The sequence below is a fragment of the Hypanus sabinus genome, chromosome 10 (genome assembly GCF_030144855.1).
Source record: "Hypanus sabinus isolate sHypSab1 chromosome 10, sHypSab1.hap1, whole genome shotgun sequence".
Lineage (NCBI taxonomy): Eukaryota > Metazoa > Chordata > Chondrichthyes > Myliobatiformes > Dasyatidae > Hypanus > Hypanus sabinus.
Genome location: NC_082715.1, coordinates 66,616,445 through 66,639,221, shown reverse-complemented (window position 1 = coordinate 66,639,221; position 22,777 = coordinate 66,616,445).

Genomic DNA, 22,777 nt, shown 5'->3' with positions numbered 1-22,777 from the left:
TAAGCCAGTGGATGTAGTGTACCTAGATTTTCAGAAGGCATTCGATAAGGTGCCACATAGGAGATTGGTGAGTAAAATCAGAGCTCATGGCATTGGGGGCAGGGTTTCAACATGGATAGAAAACTGGTTGGCAGATAGAAAGCAAAGGGTAGCAGTGAATGGGTGTTTCTCGGACTGGCTGGACGTGACTAGTGGGGTACCACAGGGCTCTGTATTGGGACCACAGCTCTTTACGATTTATGTCAACGATTTAGATGAGGGCATTGAAAACTATATCAGCAAGTTTGCTGATGATACTAAACTGGGTGGCAGTGTGACATGCGAAGAGGATGTTAGGAGAATACAGGGAGACTTGGATAGGCTGGGTGAGTGGGCTGATACTTGGCAGATGTCATTCAATGTGAATAAATGTGAAGTTATCCACTTTGGAAGCAGGAACAAGAGGGCAGAGTATTGTCTGAACGGTGTAGAATTAGGTAAGGGAGAAATGCAAAGAGACCTAGGAGTCCTAGTTCATCAGTCAATGAAGGTGAATGAGCAAGTGCAACAGGCAGTGAAGAGGGCAAATGGAATGTTGGCCTTTATTACAAGGGGAATTGAGTACAAGAGCAAGGATGTCCTTTTGCATTTGTACAGGGCCCTGGTGAGACCACACCTGGAATATTGTGTACAGTTTTGGTCTCCAGGTTTAAGGAAGGACATTCTGGCAATTGAGGAAGTGCAGCGTAGATTCACTAGGATGATTCCTGGGATGGCAGGGCTGTCTTACGCAGAGAGATTGGAGAGATTGGGCTTGCACATGCTGGAATTGAGGAGATTGAGAGGGGATCTGATTGAAACGTTTAAGATAATTAAAGGATTTGATAGGATTGAGGCAGGAAATATGTTCCAGATGTTGGGAGAGTCCAGTACCAGAGGGCATGGATTGAGAATAAGAGGTCAGTTATTTAAAACAGAGTTGAGGAAGAGCTTTTTCTCCCAGAGAGTTGTGGAGGTGTGGAATGCACTGCCTCGGAAGACGGTGGAGGCCAATTCTCTGGATGCTTTCAAGAAGGAGCTGGATAGATATCTGATGGATAGGGGAATCAAGGGATATGGGGACAAGGCAGGGACTGGGTATTGATAGTGAATGATCAGCCATGATCTCAGAATGGCGGTGCAGACTCGAGGGGCCGAATGCTCTATTTCTGCACCTATTGTCTATTGTCTAAACGGAGAGCTTGGAGAACTTTCTGGTGGGGGATAGAGGTATATAGGGACTGGATGTCCATGTTGAAAATGAGGCGGTGGGGGCCAGGGGACTTGAAATCTTTGAAGAGATGTAAAGCATGGGAAGTATCACGGACATAAGTGGGAAGGGAATGAACAAGGGGAGATAAGACAGAGTCAAGATAGGCAGAAATGAGCTCAGGTGGGGCAGGAGCAAGCAGAGACAATGGGTCTGCCTGGACAGGCAGGTTTCTGAATCTTAGGTAGGAAGTAGAAACCGGAAGTGCGGGGTGTGGGCACTATAAGTTTGGTGGCCATGGATAGGAGATCTCCCGAGCTGATGAGATCGGAAATGGTTTGGGAGACAATGGACTGGTGCTTCCTAGTGGGGTCGTGATCCAGGGGTAGATAAGAGGAGGTGTCAGCAAGATGTTGTCGTGCCTCCGCTATGTACAGGTCGGTGCGCCAGACGATAACAGCACCGCCCTTATCAGCGGGTTTAATGGTAAAGTTGGGATTGTTGCGGAGGGAAGGGAGAGCAGAGTGTTCAGAGGGGGTAAGGTTGCAATTGGAGCAAGGGGTGGCCATAGACTCTCCAAGGTCATAGACCTTGGTCATAGACTCTCCCACTACAGGAGAAACCTCCCAAATCCACTCCATCTAGGCCTTTCAATATTCAATATGTTTTAATGAGATAACCCTCATTCTTTTAAACTCCAGTGAATACAGGCCTAGAACTGACAAGCACTCTTCATATGTTAACCCTTTCGTTCCTGGAATCAATTTCATTAACCTTCTCTATTCCTCTTCAATGCCTGTACATCTTTTCTTACATTAGGACCCCAAAGTGCTTGCAATACCCCAAGGGCCATCTGAACAATGCCTTAAAAATTCTCAGCAATACATCCTTATTTTTATATTCTATTCCTCTTGAAATAAATGCTGATGTTCCAATTGTCTTTCTTACCATCAACTCAACCAGTAAGTTAACCTTAGGAAATCCTGCACAAGTCCTTTTGCACCTCTTATTTTTGAATCATCTATGGCTTAATTCTTTCTACCAGAGTGCATCACCATACCCTCCCATACACTATATTCCATCTGTCTCTTCTTTGCCCATTGTCCCAATCTGTCTAAATCCTCCTGTAGACTCCTTGCTTCCTCAACATTACCTGCCTTTCTGATATATTCTCTCGCCTCTCTTTTACTCTTTATGCAGTACATCGGAGGAAAAAAAAACTTTTGGGAACCTCTTTTATATTATTGCCTAGCTTACCTCTATATTTCACCTTTTCTTTCCTTATGACTTTTTAGTTGCCTATTGTTGATTTATAAAAGCTTCCCAATCTTCTATCTTCCCACTAATTTTAGCTTTATTTATTTACAGTATTTATTGAGATGCAGCACAAAATAGGCCATTCCAGCCTTTCGAGTTACACCACTTAGCCTTCCCTCTATTTAATCCTAGCATCATCATGGGACAATTTACAACAACCAATTAATCTACCAACTGGTATGTCTTTGCACTGTGGGAGTACACAGAGGGAACTCACACAGACACAGAGAGAATGATTATATGTCCTCTTGTTTGCTTTTATGCTGTCTTTGAATTCCCTTTTCACCCATGCTTGTGACATCCTCCCTTTAGATTACTTCTTCATTTTGTGATTTATCTATCCTGCACCTTCTAAATTGTCCCCAGAAATTCCAGCCATTGCTGTTCTGTCAGCATCCCTGCTGGTGCCCCTTTCCAATTAAATTTTGCAGCTCCTCTCTTCCTCTGGCTCTGTAATTCCCTCTACTTCACCGTAATACTGATATATCTGACTTTACCTTCTGCTTCTCAAATTACAGAGTGAATTCTATCATATTATGATCAAAGCCTCCTGGCTTACCTTAAGATCCCTAATCAAATATGGTTTGTTACACAAAACCGAGTCCAGAATTGCCGTTCCTCTCATGGGCTCAACCACAAGCTGCTCTAAAGAGCTATCTCATAGGCATTCTACAAATCTCCTCTATTGTAATTCAACACCAACTTGATTTTCCCAATCTACCTGCATATTGAAATCCCATATGACTATTGTAACATTGCCCATTTTCAATGCTTTTTCTATCTTACATTGTAATTTGTACCCCACTTCCTGGCTACTGTTTGAAAGCCTGTATATAACTCCCATCAGGGTCTTTTTAACCTTGCAGTTTCTCAAGTCTACCCTCAGGGTGCTACATCTTCCATCCTACTATGTTTCATCTCTTTCTAAAAAATTAATTTCATTTTTTTGCCAACAGAGCTACCACAACCCCTTTGTGTATCTGCCTCCCTTTTTGATACAATGTATATCCTTGGATATTAAACTCCCAATTATGATCTTCTTTCAGCCAGGATTCAATCATGCTCACAATGTCATACCTGCTTATTTCTAACTGCGCTACAGGTATGCCTTATTCTGTGTTCTGTATACATTCAAATATAAAACCTTCAGACCTCTCTTCATCACATTTTATTATTCTGTTCCCATGTTACTCTTTAAGTCATCTACCTAACTGCAGTTTTTTCCTATTATCTGCCTGTCCTTCCTCACAGTATCACTATATATTGCACCTGCATTGAATGGCCTAATTTCAAATAATAACGAGGCAGCCGACAGAGAAGAAGTCATCCCCCTGACACAGTGGTGTCAAGAAAACAACCTCTCCCTCAATGTCACAAAAACAAAGGAGCTGGTTGTGGCCCACAGGAGGAATGGAGACAGGCTAACTCCTATTGACATCAATGGATCTGGGGCTGAGAGGGTGAACAGCTTTAAGTTCCTCGGTATAAACATCACTGAGAATCTCACAGGGCCTGTACATACCAGCCGTGTGGTGAAAAAGGCACAACAGCACCTCTTTCACCTCAGACACTTGAAGAAGTTTAGCACAGGCTCCCAAATCATAAGAACTTTCTAAAGGGGCACAATTGAGAGCATCCTGACCTGCTGCATCACTGCCTGATTTGGGAACTGTACTTCCTTCAAATGCAGAACCCTGCGGAGAGTGAGGTGGGCAGTCGAGTGCATCTGTAAATGTGAACTTCCTACTTTTCAGGACATCTACAAAGACAGGTATGTAAAAAGGGCTCGAAGGATCATTGGGGATCTGAATCACCCCAACCATAAACTGTTCCAGCTGCTACCATCTGGGAAATGGTACCACAGCACAAAAGCCAGAACCAATAGGCTTTGGGCCAACTTCTTCCAGCAGGCCATCAGGCTAATTGATTCATGCCTATACAATTGTATTTCTATGTTATATTGTAGTACATACTATTTATTTTCAAGTAGTATGACTGCACATTGCTCACTTAGATGGAGATGTAACATAAAGATTTTTACTCCTCATGTGTGTGATGGATGAAAGTAATAAAGTTAATTCAATTCAATTCAATCTACTTGTATACCAACTGCCCCATCCTCAGCCCTATCATTCCAGTTCCTATCTCCCTGGCAAATTATTTTAAACCCTGTACAACAGCTCTAGCAGACCTGGCCATAGGTAAAACCTGTCTTTTTTGTGCGGGTTATTCCTTTTCCAGAAGAGATTCCAATGATGTAGATACCTGAAATCCTGCTCCCTACACCAATTCCTTGGTCAGGCATTCATCTGCCAGATCCTCCTATTCACTGGTATCTGGCGTAGGTGGCTATCCAGATATTACTACCATATAAGTCCTGCCTTTCAGCTTACTACCTAACTCCCTAAATTCTCATTTCTGGACCTCTTCCCTTTTCCTATGTCATTGGTTCCAATATGTACCACATATTCTATTTGCTCACCTTTCTAAAGCCCTGGACCCAATCTGAGACATCCATGACCCTGGCAACTGGGAGGCAATATACCATCCAGGTATCTCTTTCACTTCCACAAAAGCTCCAGTCAGCTTCTCTAACTATGGTATCCCTATCATGACTGCACTCCTCTGCTCCCCCTGACAGTGCCTATATTTCATTTGGAGGTTGAGGAGACTTCCTATGTCGCCACACACTCATGCAAATTTCTACAGTTGTACGATGGACAGCATTCCAAGCAGAAAAAAATGAGATCAGAAACCTGTAAAAGGCAAGAAAATCCAAGTCATTTTGATTTTATTTCCAGAAAAGCTACTTATCCATAGATACATGGTTCATGAAACAGTCTCTGAGAACTTTTTAAGCAATGTGGTTGGTAAAGTGAAAGGATTTTGTTTGACCTTTTTTTGATATGTCTTTAATGCTAAGTTTTTCTATAGCCCTTTACTGTTAAGTTCTGGGGAGAATGACATCTTATATTGATATCTAGTTTTCTATCTTTTCCATGTTAAACTTTGGCCAAGTAGCAGAATAATCAGAAAGAAATAACAGTTCTCTGACCTGATGCCTAAAGTTCATCTCCCACCTAGTAATTGCATCTAAAGTGCCTACAGCCTGCACCTGCTCAACTAGATGTAGACATTGTAAGCTGAGCAATGTGACACAGTCTCACTTAGCAGTGGATTAATAGGTTTTGCATCAACTTGTGTCATGCTCAAAACGGCTATAGCTGTATATTATATGATGTTGAACTGTGTTGTGAGAAAAACTATTCATATCATAAATCATATTGCAAGGAGACAGATGCTTTAGCCCACCAGGTCTGTGCCAGCCATCAAGTACTTACGTTATCTTCCTCACATTCCCACCATTTCCCTACATACACTTGAACAGTAACTAATTAACCTAGAAATCTGCAGGTCTGGGGGGTAATCTCAAGTGATCACAGGGATACTGTGCAAATTTCCCTAACAGATGGCACCAGAGCTGTGATGTGAGAACACTGCTGTTTCGCACTGTGCCACCAGTGAATATATCTGAGTATAAAAGCTATACATTATTCTGCTTATTGGGTCCAGACTAATACCCAGCACTACAATCCTATCAGTTACTCCGATCCCTACTAATTTATCTGCAATTTATTCTTTCTCACATGCCTATTAATTCCCTTTTGATCCTTCTGCATCTTATTGACACTAAGCAGGAGCCAATAATTCTTCTAATGGATTTTGGTGGGAAACTGGAGCATCCAAGGGTAAGTCAGTACAGACACGGGGAGAATTGTAAACGTCATATAGACAACACCTGAGGTCAGAATTGAACCCTGTTCACTGGAGATATGAGGCAGCAGCATGTTTGGCACAGATGCTGTGGTCTGAAGGGATTGTCCTTGCTGTACTGTTCTTTGTCTTATGTTCTAAACACTTGACTACACTTGTAAATCCACATGCCATGCCAAGCATCACACTTCGCAGCAAATGTGAAATACTATTCTTTAAGATAAGAATGAAACCCAGTCAGAGACTGGAGCTTCATATCGACACGTATTTACAAGAGCCCTTTGATAAATCTTAACAATTCTCTACAGATAACTATACTTTTCTTAAATAGGGCATTTATAACAAAATGTGGCCCTGGGGTATAATATTTAGAGTACAATGCCTGGATCTTCTGTCATGTTATTCATGATTAATTGGTTGATATATTTTATGAGTCTAGATGTATCAGACTTAATCCACAGAATTTTATTTGCACTAAAGATGAAACTGGTATGCTATTATGTCACAATGTTTATTTGCAGTTAAGTAAACATTTATTAAGATTAATCAGAGATTCATCACTTTGATGTCAAATTTTGCAGATTGGAATGTTCTCAGCCATTTCAGTTGGGGTCAGATAATAGTTCTCTTTTTTTGCTTGTAAGAGGGCATAGAAATCTTGGAAATCAACCAAACAGAGTAGTATGGTGTGTTGCCAAACTTAAGAAACGGAGAAAATCCAGATGGATGTAACTTATGTCTGCTTTTATCTTGTGCCCGAAATGTCTTGATCTTTTGCAGTTTTCAATAAAACTTCACTGCAAACCTCTGCTTCTCATTAATACTACTCAGCCCCTATATCTCAGAAGGATTTTTGTCTTTGCTCCAGTTTTGAACTGATACAATAGTGTGGCATCTGACTATTTGGGAATACTGCTTCAGCTATATTCCTAACAATTCTCTGTAAGCCTTCCTTTGGTGGTTTATCTGAGGACATCGGATCAGCATTTGGTTATCATTTTTCTACGTGAATCACTGACTCTGGTCTACTGCACAGCCAGCCTTACAATATGAACAGACTAACAGAGGACCTTTGTCTTGCAAATTTCGAGTGTAATGACTCACCTCGAGACCATAGAAAACATGCACCATTTCCATGTCTGACTGGAGAAAATGGTATTTGATGATCAAGAGGTGGAAGAAGAAGAGGAACAAAACTTGAGATTTTCTGGGCAGCGCGATTCTCTGGCCTACGTGCATCTGAAACTTGAAGTATTTACAAAAAAAGCACATCAAAATGTTGTAGTGATACCACCAGTGCTTTCCATATGGAATCATCCAAATCCCATGAAGGATTCTATTAGTGTATGAAGAACATAAAGGTATGTTGGGAGAGAACAGGTCCCTTTGAGGATCAGTGTGGCCAAATATGTGTGCTTTTTCTGTTATGCTGTTATGTTGTTATGATATGCACCCATCCACTCCAGCTTCCGGCATTGAGACATTCTAACTCTCTGGAATATGGATATCTGGAGTGGCCCCTTTAAGGATTCAGGATTGTCCCACTAATTGGCAGCCATGTTTTGGTGCCAGGATTTCAGTATTTAGGAAGCAACTGAACAGAGGTTTAGTGCTCAATTGTCAGTTCTACTTGGATTATCGTCTAGCATCTAGTTTAGTATTCTGCTTTCGTTCAGTCTCGCATTGTGTCTCAGTTCCAGCCTCGGACACTCCAGCACATGGATCGAACCATCCTCACCTAGCTTTAGTTTTAGTTCAATTAAGTTGCTTTAGTTCAATTAAGCCAGACATTAACCCAGCAGGATATCAGAGTCTCTCATTTGCTGTGGTCAGCCACAGTAAAAGGATTTCTGGATAGAGCCTGGAGATACACTCCCTCAAATTAGCTGTGGGGCAACTTTCACAAGGGGAAAGCCAGAGATGCTTAGGTAAGACTGTCAGTCACTCTGCAGAGCCAGTACCTCTTCTGACCTAAGAGAGAATCGATGGTGACTGGAATTCTTGCCATGACTTCTTCACTCAATGCTCATTGGTGTTCAAACTCCAGCTGTCTCAGTTCCACTCCTCGATCTCGGACAATGACCAACCCACCCCCGTTCAGGATCCTGTCGAGCCTATGCAAATTGGCTGCACGAGACACTTTGCTGATGAGAGATCCTGGCGTCAGAGTCAAGGTGGCTGCTATTATTACGGGGAAACAGGTCAGCTGTGGGCCAAATGTCAAAGACTGCAGCAATCCGGTGAAGTGCTAAGATCAGGAGGACTGTGACGGTAGCAGACACTACTCCCAACCCCACAGATTCTGGTGTCACACTGTGGAGTCTGGGGTAGCTGGTAATTTCCTGGATGTGGGACTGCCTGTTGGCTCAACATATCAGAGCAAGAGTTCAGCCAGTCCATGCCTGCAACTGTCCTGGATGGCTGTCTACTAAGTTCCAGGCAGATCCAGTAACAGATGTTGGTCTTGTGGATGACGATAGAGGATCATTGGGGAGGACATTAGTTTCTACTGTATATCATCATTTTGCCCCTCTTACCCCTGATCCTCGGGCATTTTTAGCCATCCCAGCATAACCCTTTGGTGAACTGGAAGGAAGGGAGAATTACTCCTTGGTCCAGTCAGTGCCTGTTTGTACTCAGACGATTGAAGAAGTTTGGCATGTGCGCCCAAATCCTAAAGACTTTCTACATGGGCACAATTGAGAGCATCCTGACTGGCTGTATCACTGCCTGGTATGGGAAATGTACTTCCCTCAATCGCAGGACTCTGCAGAGAGAGGTGTGGACAGCCCAGCACATCTGTAGATGTGAACTTCCCACTATTCAGGACACTTACAGAGATGGGTGTGTAAAAAGAGCCAGAAGAATCATTTGGGACTTGAGTCACCCCAACCACAAACTGTTCCAGCTGCTACCATCCGGGATATGGTACCTCAGCATAAAAGCCAGGACCAACAGACTCCAGGTTATCACACTGATTAATTCATGCTGACATAATTGTATTTCTGTGTTATATTGACTGTCCTGTTGTACATAATATTTAGTATAAATTACTATAAATTGCACATTTAGATGGAGACATAACATCAAGACTTTTTACTCCCCATGTATGTGAATGATATAAGAAATAAAGTCAATTCAATTCATTGGAAGAGGGTATATTTTCGGCAAACCAAGGAGGTGCCCAAGCAGTCAGGAACTCGAGCAGCTAAACGTAAAGGATCCAGCAGCTAAGTCCCAACTAAAGAAAAACTCCTAAACACAGTCCTTTGGATCCTGGTCACAGGGGTTCAAGGGCCTTTTGTAACGCCTTGTTGCCATAATAGGAATTGGTCACTGTTTCAACAGAAGTGTCTAGTGAATCTATGGAGGGGACTCTGAGGTCTGCCAAGTCACCCATGCCACCTAAGAAGCCTCAGGAGTCGTCCATGAAGAAGGGTTCAGAGGAAATTACAACATCCAAACTGGTTGCAATCCCTTCTGTCCGCAAGGATTTGGAAGAGTCCTTCAGCAAGGGAATGGCTTTGATTCGTCCGCTGCACTTACCCTACGACTGTGCTGTAGCACAACTGCCTGGAACTTGTTCTCCATTGGGTTGATTGTACGTGCTCTCAGGCCCAGAAAGTGCCACGGAGAAGTACATAAGAGGCTCATTCAACCCTCCACCTCACCAGCCGGCATGCGGTTCTTCTTTGTGCAGGAAAAGGATGGGAGCCTGTGACCATGCATTGATTACAGAGGATTGAAGCTCATAACAACCACATTTTGTAACCCCCTTGTTGCTAATGAACTGCCTTCAAAAATCACCAAGGGGTAAGAGTATTTACAAAGCTAAACTTGCAGACTTGTACAACCTGGTCTGCATAAAGGAGGGCAATGAGAAGTGCATTCAACACACCTACAGGGCACTGTTAGTACCTGGTCTCAGGAACCCTCCAAAGGTTTTCCAGGCCTTTATAAACAATTAGGGATGCTCTCCATGTATGCCATTATCTTCTTGAATGATAACCTAATCTTCTTTAAGTCTATGGTGGAGCACAACAGGGACATTTTTTAAAATGTTTCTAGACCATGGACTTTGTCAACCTGGAGAAGTCCAAATTTCACATGATCACTATTTCATTTTTGGGTTTTATCATGTCAAATAGCAGTCTCAAGATGGGCCCCACTAAGCCCCAGGCAGTCAGAGATTGGCCACAACCATGGAATATGAAATAAGTCCAATGATTCCTGGGATTTGCAAACTTTTACCAGAAATTCATCAGGAAATTCTGCTCACTGCCGGCCCTGAGTAAAAAGTCCACGAGCCTATTTGTTTGGACTACTGAAGCAGAGATTGCTTTTGCAGAGTGCATGCAGTGATTCATGACAGCTTCCATTTTGGCTTTGCCTAACTTAGGCCTTCCCTTCATCGTGGATGCCTCGAACGTCAAAGTGGGTGCAGAAGTGTCTCAATGGACACTTTCGTACAGTAAACTGCACCTGTGTGCATTCCTCTCCAGGTGGCTATCCCCAGCAGAGGTGAACTATGACATTGGGAGTAGATCAAGCATTCTGTGAAAGAGGGGGCCAGGAACCCTTTTATCATGTGGACAAACCAGAAGAACCTGGCTTGTAGTCAAGGGACCAAGACTCTGAATTCCAGGCAAGCCAGTGGTCTCCACCTCTCTTCCCTGAGCAGAAGCCAAGGCTGAGGTTTCTGCAGCTGAAGATCTCGCTCAGCACTGCAAAGATGAATGGACTAGGGCAAGGGTGATTTTGTTGGCTTCTACTTGGATGGCCGAAATCAAGGTGAACCAAAGGAGAGGACAGGATCTAGCTTTGCAGGTTGGGCATCAGGTCTGGCTGTTTACTCAGGATTTGCTTCTCCAGGTAGAGTCAAGAAAGTTGGCGCCCAAGTTCACTGGGCCCTTCAAGGTTCTCAGGAAAGTAAACTTGGTGGCTTACACCTTGCAACTCCCAAAGAGCCTCAAAATCAGTTCTACTTTTCACATCTTCAAATTAAACCCTGTTAACTCCAATCCTTTAGCCCCCACCACCATTAGACCCACCACCATCCAGGTCTGACACCATTAGAAGAATATTGGATTCACAAACTGTTCGGGGTGTTTGGCAGTTCCTCATGGACTGGGAAGGATTCGGACCTGGGGAATGGTGCTGGGTTCCTGTAAAAAACATCTTAGATATGGCTCTCATTTATGACTACCAACACCATCTCTCCAAGCATCCAGGGCCATCAGGAGTCAGCCATAGAGAACGGGGGCCTGTTATGAAACACACCCAATCATGTCAGTTTCCATGGTTTAGACACTAACTCTCTGGAATATTGATAGCTGGTGCAGCCCCTTTAAGAATTTAGGACCATCCCCCTACTTGGCAGCCATGTTTTTGTGCCGGGGTTGCAACAGCTAAGGAGTACCTGAATGGAAGTTCTGTGCTCAATTGTTAGTTCTACTTGGATTAGTTCTATCTGATGTTTGAACACTAATGAGCATTGAGTGAGGAAGCTGTAGGAAGAACCTCAGTCACTGTGGAATCTTGATCGGCTTGAAAGAGGTCCTGGCTCTACAGAGTACCTGACAGCCTTACCTGAGCATCTGTGGCTTCCCCCCTTGCATCTAGTTTAGTACTCTGTCTTGCATCTAGTTTAGTACTTCATTCTTGCATCATGTCTTAATTCCAGACTTCAATACTCCAGCACTTAGGTCCAACCATTCTCAGCTAAATCGGCAGTACAATTTGAGCCAGATATTGACCAGCTGGGTCTCAGAGTCTCTCAGTGGCTAGCCGCAGCAAGAGGATTTCTAGACAGAGCCTACTTCCCAGGAGAAAGCACTGAACAGAATATCTTCTCTAGGATAAAAGAAAGTGGCTAAGTTAGACAACTAAATAGAGCTTCAGTTATGAGACTGCTGGCTCGTTGACAATGCTGATGTTGATTTACTCATGAAGTCAAAGAGCATGAAACAAGCCCTTGTCTATGCTGACCAAGGCTTGACCAATTTTCATGCATGTGGCCCACATCTTTTCAAATGTTTCTTCACCTTGAATCTTTCCAAAGGTCAGTTAAAGTAATTATACCTGCATCTACCACTTCTTCTGTCTGCTTGTTCCTTTTTCCACACCCTCTGTGCAAAAAACTTACCCTTCAGCTCCTCTTTAAATATGACTTCCAAGTCTTCGCAGGCCAACTTTTGCAAGGGGGAAGCCCAAAATGCTTGGGTAAGGCTGTTGCCAGAGAATCCCCAGAGGGATTCAACAGTGATCCAAGTTCTTGTTCTTCCTCACTCAGTGCTCATTGGTGTTCAAATTCCAGTTGTACCGGTTCCCTTCGGAGCATGGAACTATTATCTCTCTTCCGACTGGGAGAGCCCTGGCCTTGGCCATGGTGCTTTAAAGTGAGATAGATATGAATAAGCTTGAGAGCAATGCAATATAGATTCACAAGGATGTTGCTGAGAAGGGAGGTCTTGAGTTATAACAAAAGACTGGATAGGGTGCAACCATTTTCCCCGGGCTCGGAAGGCTGATGGATATCCTTCAAAAGGTTTATATAATCAGGAGCATAGATATGATGGATGGTCACAGATTTTTTCTCACAGTAAATGAATCTAAAACAGATTTTCTTTCTCTGCTTGTAAGAGGGCATTCAAGTTCAAATCTTGGAAATCAACCCAATAGAACACTATGTTACCACGTCAAATTTAAGAAACTGTGGAAAACCAGATGTGAGTAACTTAAGTCCACTTTTATCTTGTGCCCAAAATGTGATAATCTTTGGCAGTATGCAATAAACTGCTTCTCTGCTTCTCATTAACAGTGTTCAGCCCATCTTTCACAAGGATTTTTGTATTTGCTCCAATTTTGACTGGAATAGTTACCTTTAGAATAGTTTAAGCTTCTACCTAAATAATATGCTGCAGGATTCTTAAACCCTTAATCCCATAAATCTGGGACAAGGAGGTAAAAGGGGAAATATTTAAAGAGGAGCTGAAGGGTAAGTTTTTTGCACAGAGGGTGTGGAAAAAGGAACAAGCAGACAGAAGAAGCGGTAGATGCAGGTATAATTACTTTAACTGACCTTTGGAAAGATTCAAGGTGAAAAAACATTTGAAAAGATGTGGGCCACACGCATGAAAATTGGTCAAGCCTTGGTCAGCATAGACAAGGGCTTGTTTCATGCTCTTTGACTTCATGAGTAAATCAACATCAGCATGGTCAACGAGCCAGCAGTCTCATAACTGAAGCTCTATTTAGTTGTCTAACTTAGCCACTTTCTTTTATCCTAGAGAAGATATTCTGTTCAGTGCTTTCTCCTGGGAAGTAGTTATCAAGTGGATAATTTTTTTAAAAATCAAAGAATATTCTGAAGCCCTCTTTGATAATATGCAACAGCTCCACTGATTCCTGGGAACAAACCTCCCACTCAACCATTCTTTCAAGTATCCCCTGTCCTACTTGCGGAAGTTTCTGAATCCCACACCATACTCCCCAGTAACCTCAGAACACATAGGACCAGGAAGCAAGTCACCCTCAAACATAAGGGAGGAAGTAGAACAAAAGTAAGAGGAAGTAGAAGAAAGTGGAGGAGGAGGAGGAAGAGGAATAACAATCTCTTCCCTCACTTCAGGCATTACCTCAGATTGAACCAGTCACAGCATTGTATTTAATCCAAAAGTGAGCTCTTGATTCTACACACGAGATCCTGCAGCTGCTGGAAATCCAGAGCAATACACAAAAAGTGCTGGAGGAACTCATCAGGTGTAAGCAGCATCGATGCAAATGAATAAATGGTTGGTGTTGCTGACTGAGACAGGACTGGAAAGGAAGGGGGAAGACACCAAAGTAAGAAGGTAGGTGGAGGGGAAGAGGACAAGCTAGCAGGTGAGAAGTGAACCTATGTGCTTGAGGGAGGCCGGATGAAGTAAAAAGCTGTGAGGTGATAAGTGGAAAAGGCAAAGGGCTACAGAAGAATTAATCTGTTAGAAGAGGAGAGAGGATCATGGGAGAAAAAGTAGGAGTACCAGAGAGAGGTGGTAGGGAAGTGAGGAGAAAAGGTAAGAGGCAGGAGTGAGGAAATGAAGAAGGAAGGAACGGGGAGGAGAAAATTACATGAAGTTGGAGAAATCGATGTTCATGGTATCAGGTTGGAGGCTACCGCAACGAAAGATGACATGTTGCTCCTTCAACGTGAAAGTGGATCATCATGGCAGAAGAGGAAGCCTTGTACTGACATATCAGAATAGGAAGGGGGATAGGCATTAAAATGGCTGGCCATGGGGAAGTTTTGCTTTTCAAAGGTTTAAAGGTTTGACAGTCCAATTTAATGTCAGAGAAATGTATACAATATACACCCTGAAATGCTTTTTCTTCACAAACATCCATGAAACTGAGAAGTGCCCCAAAGAATGAATGACAGATAAATGTAACAACCCCAAAGTCCCCCACAGCTCCCCTCCCTCCCGCGAGTAAGCAGCAGTGAGCAATGACCCCTTCCCCCACCAGCAAAAAAAAGCATCGGCACCATCACCGAGCACTCAAGCGTGAGCAAAGCAATAACCAAGGTACAAACTTGCAGTTATCCCAAAGACTTCACAGTTCACCCGGCATTCAACATCCCACAGGTTCTCTGTCTCCCTAATAAGGGCCAACATTTTTCCCAGCTGTGACTTGACCCTCGATCCGCCCAGCTCCAGAGCTTGAGATCTTAGGCTTCCGAATTCGGGCTGGACTCTCAGGCCAAACCCTTGGTGTGCCAAACAACGGCCAGTCCTGAAACTCCAAGAACGGGTCCCATTCCTGCAAACAACCGAAGTCAGCGTGTAACTCCAGGTCAGGGTCTTCAAAAAAACCATGAAAGGGAAAAATAAAAATATTAAAGATGGAAAACTTTTGTGGATGGAGCTGAGGTGCTTGACCAAGCAGTCCCTGGATCAACATCAGGTCTCATCAATGTGGATGAGGCCACATCAGGACCACTGGATTTATCTTAAGATATAGGAGCAGAATTAGGCTATTTGCCCCATTGAGTCTGTTCCGCTGTTTCGTCATGGCTGATCCAACTTTCTATCAGTTCAGATCTAAGGTTTTATATATTTATCAGATTTCACAAGATCATAAGACAAAGGAGCAGAAGTAGGCCATTCAGCTCATCGAGTCTGCTCTGCCATTCCACCATGAGCTAAACTATTCTCCCATCTAGTTCCAATTTCTGGCTTTTTCCCCATATCCCTTGATACGCTGACTGATTAAATACCTATCAATCTCCTCTTTAAACACCCTCAATGATTGGGCCTCCACAGCTGCATGTGGCAACAAATTCTATAAATCCATGATCCCCTGGCTAAAAAAATCTCCTCATCTCTGTTTTAAATGGGTGCCATCTAATTCTAAGATTGTGGCCTCTTGTCCTGGACTCACCCACCAAGGGAAACAGCCTTTCCACATCTACTCTGTCCAACCCTTTTAATATTCGAAATGTTTCTATTAAATCCCCTCTCATTCTTCTATACTCTAATCAATACAGTTCAAGAGCAGTCAAATACTCCTCATATGTTAGCCCCTGCATTCCGGGAATCATCCTCGTAAATCTTTTCCAAACTCTCTCCAGCACAATACATCCTTTCTAAGATAAGGGGCCCAAAACTGCTCACAGTGTTCCAAATGAGGTCTCACCTGTGCCCCACTATTCCTCTTGAAATGAATGCCAACATAGCATTCGCTTTCCTTACTGCCAATCCAACCTGGTGGTTAACCTTTAGGGTATCCTGCATGAGGACCCCCAAGTCCCTTTGCACTTCTGATTTTTGAATTTTCTCCTCATCTAAATAATAATCTGCCCGATTATTTCTTCTTCCAATATGTACAACTGTAAATTTCTCAACATTGTATCTCATCTGTCATTTCTTCAAGGTCTTGCAAAGATCACCCAAAATGTTGTAGGACTATTAAATTATTGCATGTGTTTCTTTTAAAAATAGTTTAATTAATAAGTTAAATTGTGTTTTATGTGCTGTGTTTAAGCTGAAGTAGCATATTACTTAATATCTGTGCAACTTTACAAAAAGGCACTTTGACAAAAGAAATCCATTAAAGTCTGCCTTCCATTTACTCTCCGTTTGAAGCATTTTAATTGGTACATTTCAGCTTGTAACGTCAGGCCTATTTTAAAAGGCTGTGTTTTTAGTTTTGACATATAGCACCTGTGTGAGATTCAAGGCACTCAAGAAATTGAGACTCATTTAGAATACTGGATTTTCACCTTAAAGGAAGTTAAAGTCATTGTGAGAGGACTTTGGTTATCTGACTCAAAAAGGCGAATAGAATCCAAACGGTTACAGTTTTAACAACAATTTTAAAAGTGTCTTCTCATAATAAGAACTCCAGTCCTGTTTTGGGTAAAACATATTTTCCTCCAATTCTGTTGTTTTTAGCTTTGGGTTCATGTGATTTTCCTGAGGTTTTGGATTGAATAATCTCTCTCATACCATTATCACCTCTCATTCTAATAAAATCTCTAATTTCTGTTGTATTAAAAATTATCCAATAATTAAAAGGGCCATCTTCTCTCAGCAGATGGAAACATCTCAAACTCTAAGAGCTGGAAGGCCTATTCCGTGCTGTAGCTCTAAATAAAATAAAATAAAACATGAACATTCCAGGAATACCATCCCTGCATCCCACATAGCCAATGCTCACCAAAATTGTGGTTTACATCCAATGTTGTTTCAATTAAGGGTGCGGCTCATGGCCTTAATCCCACCACTCAGTAGGGAAAGTCAACATAAAATTTTGTATAAAGAAGTCACAGATGTACATTAGGAACATTAAAAGTCACAAACATTTTAAAAGCTTTGTCTATAGGCCAGGAGTTTCAACATGCTCAAATACAATGGAGGTTATTTATTGTGCTTTGGCATTTTACAGTGCAATCATGAAACCTCCAACGTTTTTCCAGTCTGTCAGTTCATAAAAATATCATGTGATGCATGAGAACACTCAATCTGTGCCGTCGATGAAGAAATGCAAAATGTGTGCCAAACCTGAAAGGTTAATCACATCCCTAACTGCTGAGTTCATTTTTGTTTTTACCTGAGATAAAGAAATTAAATTCTTCATGAAATCTAGGAGCAGATTAGAATGGTCCAAGCACCTTTATCATTTCTGATTGCTTGTGGAAAGCAGAGATGAGGAATTAGGTTCTGATGTCTGCCATGGTTTCATTGCTTCTCTTTCCTCAGAATTTATTTACTGGGACCTGTCTTGTGGGATCTGAGGTGGCTGATGTCGTATCTACATAGCCCAGGAGGTGTCTGTTGGGATGGGATATTAAAATTATTTTGTGTGATAGTCTGCTCTGTCTTCCTCTTAACCAAATCCTTCTCTGGTCTCAGGATGACATAGAAAAGAATCATTGCTATTTGGTCAGTTATAGGTTTTGTGTAAATCTGTGATTTGATCTTTGGATATCCTTCCCTCCATCTGTGTGTTGAAGGTGATGATGAATTTCACTGACAGGTGGCTTCTGAGATATGTGAAGTGATCTACATTTTCCAGGGTCTTGACATGAACTTTATTGTCAGTGGACAATGTGCTGCACATTGATAGAGCACTTTGATCTTGTAGATATGAGTGCCCTGGTTGTGTAGCAGTTAATGCGAGGCTAGTACAGAGTTCAATTGGAATGATGTCTGTAGGGAGTCTGTACGTCCTCCTTGTGGAATGCGTGGGTTTTCCTTGGATGCTCCGGTTTCCTCCCACAGTCCAAAGTGGTAGGTTAATTAGCCACTGTAAATTGTTCTGTGATTAAGGGGTTAAATCGGGGGTGTTGGAAGCTGCTGGGTGCCATGGCTTGAAGGGCCAGAAGGGCTTATTCTGTGTTATATCACTAGATAGATAGATAAGTAAATAAAAAATATTGAATGCAAAGCTCTTTGTTTTCAAATGGTCAGGTATCTAGCTTTGAGTCTCGGGGTGTATTCAAACTCAAGTATTATCTGCAGGTTTCAGTAACCGTGGTTCTGGATTGTCGTCACTGTCAGTTATACAGTTTTCCTTGGTAGTGCAAATTAACTCCACCATCTCAGGATGTCTGTAGAAGATGAGATTATGGTGTTTCGAATGAGATACTGATGTCACCTCGTATGAGGCTAGTCTTCACTGGAATTGTTTCTGTTGGTTAATATCAAGGCTTGCATGCCATTATGGAGCAATTATAAAGAGGTAAATTGTCATGGTGAGCTGAATATGTGGAGTGTTTCATGGTCCCTCCCTACTGGTGCAACGAAAAGCTCTGACAAGTTTGAGGAAGTGCACATATAGAAGATGATGCCCATTCTGCCTCAGGATGGATAGAATGGATAATGTGATTGAGAGCACAGCTCTTTAGCCAATAGAAAGAGGTGGAGATGGTAGCGGAAGATCCTGCAAAGACCTTCCCCATGACAGATGGTGAGTTAGAACTGACAATGTGTTTCTGTGTATAAAGATGAAATGTGAATTCTTACCTTTCAATCCCTCACAACCACTCTGTTCCTATCTCAGCAAGCTGCATCTGCCTTTCCATGGCACTTGCTTTAATGAGTTTCATAACCTACTATAAATCCCTCTTTCTAGCTTTCAGTCATTTCTGTTAATTTTTGTATTTCTACAATTTATATCTGTTTATTTTACTACATATTTAATTGGAATGTATTCAACGTAAAATGTACATTTACAAACCTCTCATCCTTAATGTTTGATTGCCTGTCTATTGTATGTGACTGTATTTATAAAATAAGACAGACTTGTTTATTTCCCCTCTCCTTTCAAGAAGCGATAGATAGATTCCACAATGAATTTGTACGGTGCCTGGATTTTTTTTCCCTTTTGAATATCTTTAAAGAAGTAGCTGTTACTTATTCTCATGCATTGGTTCTCTGATAAATATAGTTTGAAACTCATTACTGTGCCTGCACTAAGGAGCTGATAAATATTTCTCTCAAGTTGCAATGCAAACAGTAGTGTCCCCTAGTAAACAGAAGGAATCTGCTTAAACTTTTCCATCTATTTTTAGTTTCAAAAATTGTAAACTATGAAGTGGTACATTTTTTGTTATGATTTTATGTTGCCTATGTCAAAGTTGCTTATAATCTTAGCATTCTCAAGTAACTAACTCCCAGTGATTCATGTTTTGCTGAAAGGGGCTTATACTTTGTGAAATGGGGATAGGAATGCCTAGGACACAAGGTTCAAAAGAAATCTATCTAATACCAAAGTAATTAAGTGTGGAGTCATTCCTTTCATACATAACAATAGTCTAAGGATTTAGATGAAATTTGACAGCATGCAGATAAATATGCTGCTTAGGAGGAATCAATAATTCTATCAAGAAATGGCAGACAGAACATTTATTATTTTGCCTTTTGAAAAAACAATGTATATAACCCATACCCCCTCCCCTTAACCCCTCCCCCCTAACTACCCCTTAGAAAAAAAAGAAAGAAAGAAAGAAAGAAAGAAAGAAAGAATGCCTGGTGGTTGGAAGATCTCCACATGCTCCATGGAGTTCGTAATAATTTTAATATGTATATTTATTTCTTTCCCCTAGTAACCAATTGTTTCATCTTAAAAGCATCTATATATTTAATCCTGTCTTTTGTAAATGCAATAAAAAATTATTTAAAAAAAAAAAAAAACAATTGAGTATACTTTTCAACACACAAAGAAAATTGGCAAATTAATAAGCACTGGAGTTTCTCAAGTGAAGTGATGCATCCAGTTGATTGCATCAACCAATGTATTAAAAGGTCCAAGGACAGAAAGCCAAGATGGTGGAGAAATTTCATCCCGGCAAAAATGTAAATCAAACAGCAATTTAGACATCCTTTCTGAATATATTTTTTTCCTTATTCACATTCTGGAGGGATATTGGTTTTAAGTAAAAGTCTGACAGCCAAGTCGACCTTCATCTCCATGTACATGGGAAGCACTGGGAATCTCCATTCCATGATGCCTTTTACATGCATTACAAAGCACGTAGAACATTACAGCACAGGACAGGCCTCTCAGCCTAACTTTGTGCTAACTTTTTACCCTATTCTAAGATGAGTCTAGCACTTCTCATCTACATAAAACTCCATTTTTATATTATACATATGCCTATCCAAGAGGTCGTTAAATGCTCCTAATGAATGTGCCTCTACCAAAACCCCTGGCAGGACACTTCATTCATTCACCACCCTCTATATAAAAAGCTTATCTTTAACATCCTCACAATAGTTTTCTCCAATCACCTTAAAATTATGCTCCCTTGTATTAGCCGTTTCATTCCAGGGAAAATTCTCTGGTTATGCATTCTATCTTTACCTCTTATCATCTTGTACACATCTATTAAGTCACCCCTCATCCTCTTTCACTCTAAAGAGAAAAACCGTAACTCTTTCAAATTATTTTCATAGGACATGCTCTCTAATCTAGGCTACATCATGGTGTATCTCCTCTGCATTCTCTCTAAAGCCTCCACCTAATTTCCTATAATGAGGCAACCAGAACATAGCAGTAAAACCAGGGTTTTATAGAGCTGTAACATTATTTTGTAGCTTTTCAACTCAGTCCCCTGACTAATTAAGGCAAGTACATCATCTTCCGAACAACCCTATCTATTTGCACCACAGCTTTAAGGGGTTTATGGACACGGAGCCTCTAGTTGGTCTGTCTACCTATTGAGTCAGGAATTCTTCCTGGGCATACCTAAGAATTCTGCCCCATCCAAACATTTTGAACTAAGGAGGTGTCAGCCATTATTAGAGAAGTCGAAGTCCCCTGTGACAACAACACTGTTATTTTGTACCTTTCCAAAATCTGTCTCCTGATTTGTTCCTCAGCATCACTGTTGCTATTTGGAGGCGGGGTGTTCTGTAGAATAATCCTAGTGTAGAGATTGCTCCCTTCTTATTTCTGAATTCTATCTAAACTTACTCTATAGACAACCCTATCATGATACCCCTCTCTTTCTACAGCTGTGATGCTATTTCTGATTAGCAATGCCAATCCCCCATTCTTTTACCTCCTTTCTTGTCCTTTGGAAACATCTAAATTCTGGAATATCCAGCAACCATTCCTGCCCTTGTGAAAGCCAAGTCTCCGTAGTGTAGTTCCATGCAGTGACCCAAACTCTAAGCTTGTCACCCTTGTTCCTGACACTTTTTGCATTGAAATAGACACAATGCAATCCACCCCACTGACTGCAATTTTGATCTATCAACCGCCTATCTTTCCTCACAGATTCTCTACACATTGTGTCCACCTACACACCAACTGCCCCATCCTCTGACCTATCACACTAGTTCCCATTCCCCTGACAAACCAGTTTAAACCCTCCACAACAGCTCTAGCAAATCTGTCTGCAAGGATATTGGTCCCCATCAATTCCCGGTGTAACCAAGCTTGTTTGTACAGGTCATACGTTCCCCAAAAAGAGATCCCAATGATTCCAAAATCTGAAACACTGCCTACTGCATGAATTCCTCAACCACAAATTCTGCCAGATTATCTGATTATTTCCCTCACTGGCATGTGGCACGTACCAAAAGTAGCAATCCAGAGATTACTACCCTTGAGGTCCTGATTTTCAGCTTCCTACCTAGTTCCCTATATTCTCTCTTCAGGACCTCATCCTTTTCCCTACCTAGGTTGTTGGTACTGATATGTACCACCATTTCTGGCTACTTACCCTCCCCCTTTAGAATGCTATGGATCAGATTCAAAATATCCCAGACCCTGACAGCTGGGAAGCAACATTTCATCCAGGTGTTTCTTTCACATCCTCAGGGTATCTTGTCTATCTGCTATCACCACTGTTCACCTCCACTCCCACTCCCTTCCCTTCAGAGCCACAGATCTGGATACCTGAATGCTGCGGCTTTTCCCTGGTACGCCCTCCCACTCCCCCCAGTATTATCCAAAGCAGTATATTGGTTATGGAGAGGAACATTTACAGGTGTAGTCTACAGTGTGTGTATATTTCTCTTCCTTCACCTGTCAGTAGCCCAGCTACGTGCCTCCAGCAACTTAGTAGTGACCACCTAGCTGTAAATCTTATCTATCTTTTCTTCATCTTCCATAGGAGCTGTATGCCATCCAGCTGCAGTTTTTGTCCTCTAACATGAAGCTATGGATTTGGTTTTGGATTTGGCTAAGGTTTGCATGAAGCTGCAGCTGGATGCACCGCATAAAGATGTAGTTATCAGGAAGATCGGTTGTGTCCCAGAATTCTGACATCTCAGATAAAGAACACACCACTGACCTTGAACCCATTCTTACTACACTAGCTATACACTAATAGACAAAAAAGAAACTTACCAGAAACTTATCTTAATCTTCACCTATTCTCACTAAGCTTCTTGAGCTGACGCCACAAAACCTCCACTCTAAAACTAGTCCACTCCAACAATGGTTGCTCCAATTGGACCTAACTTA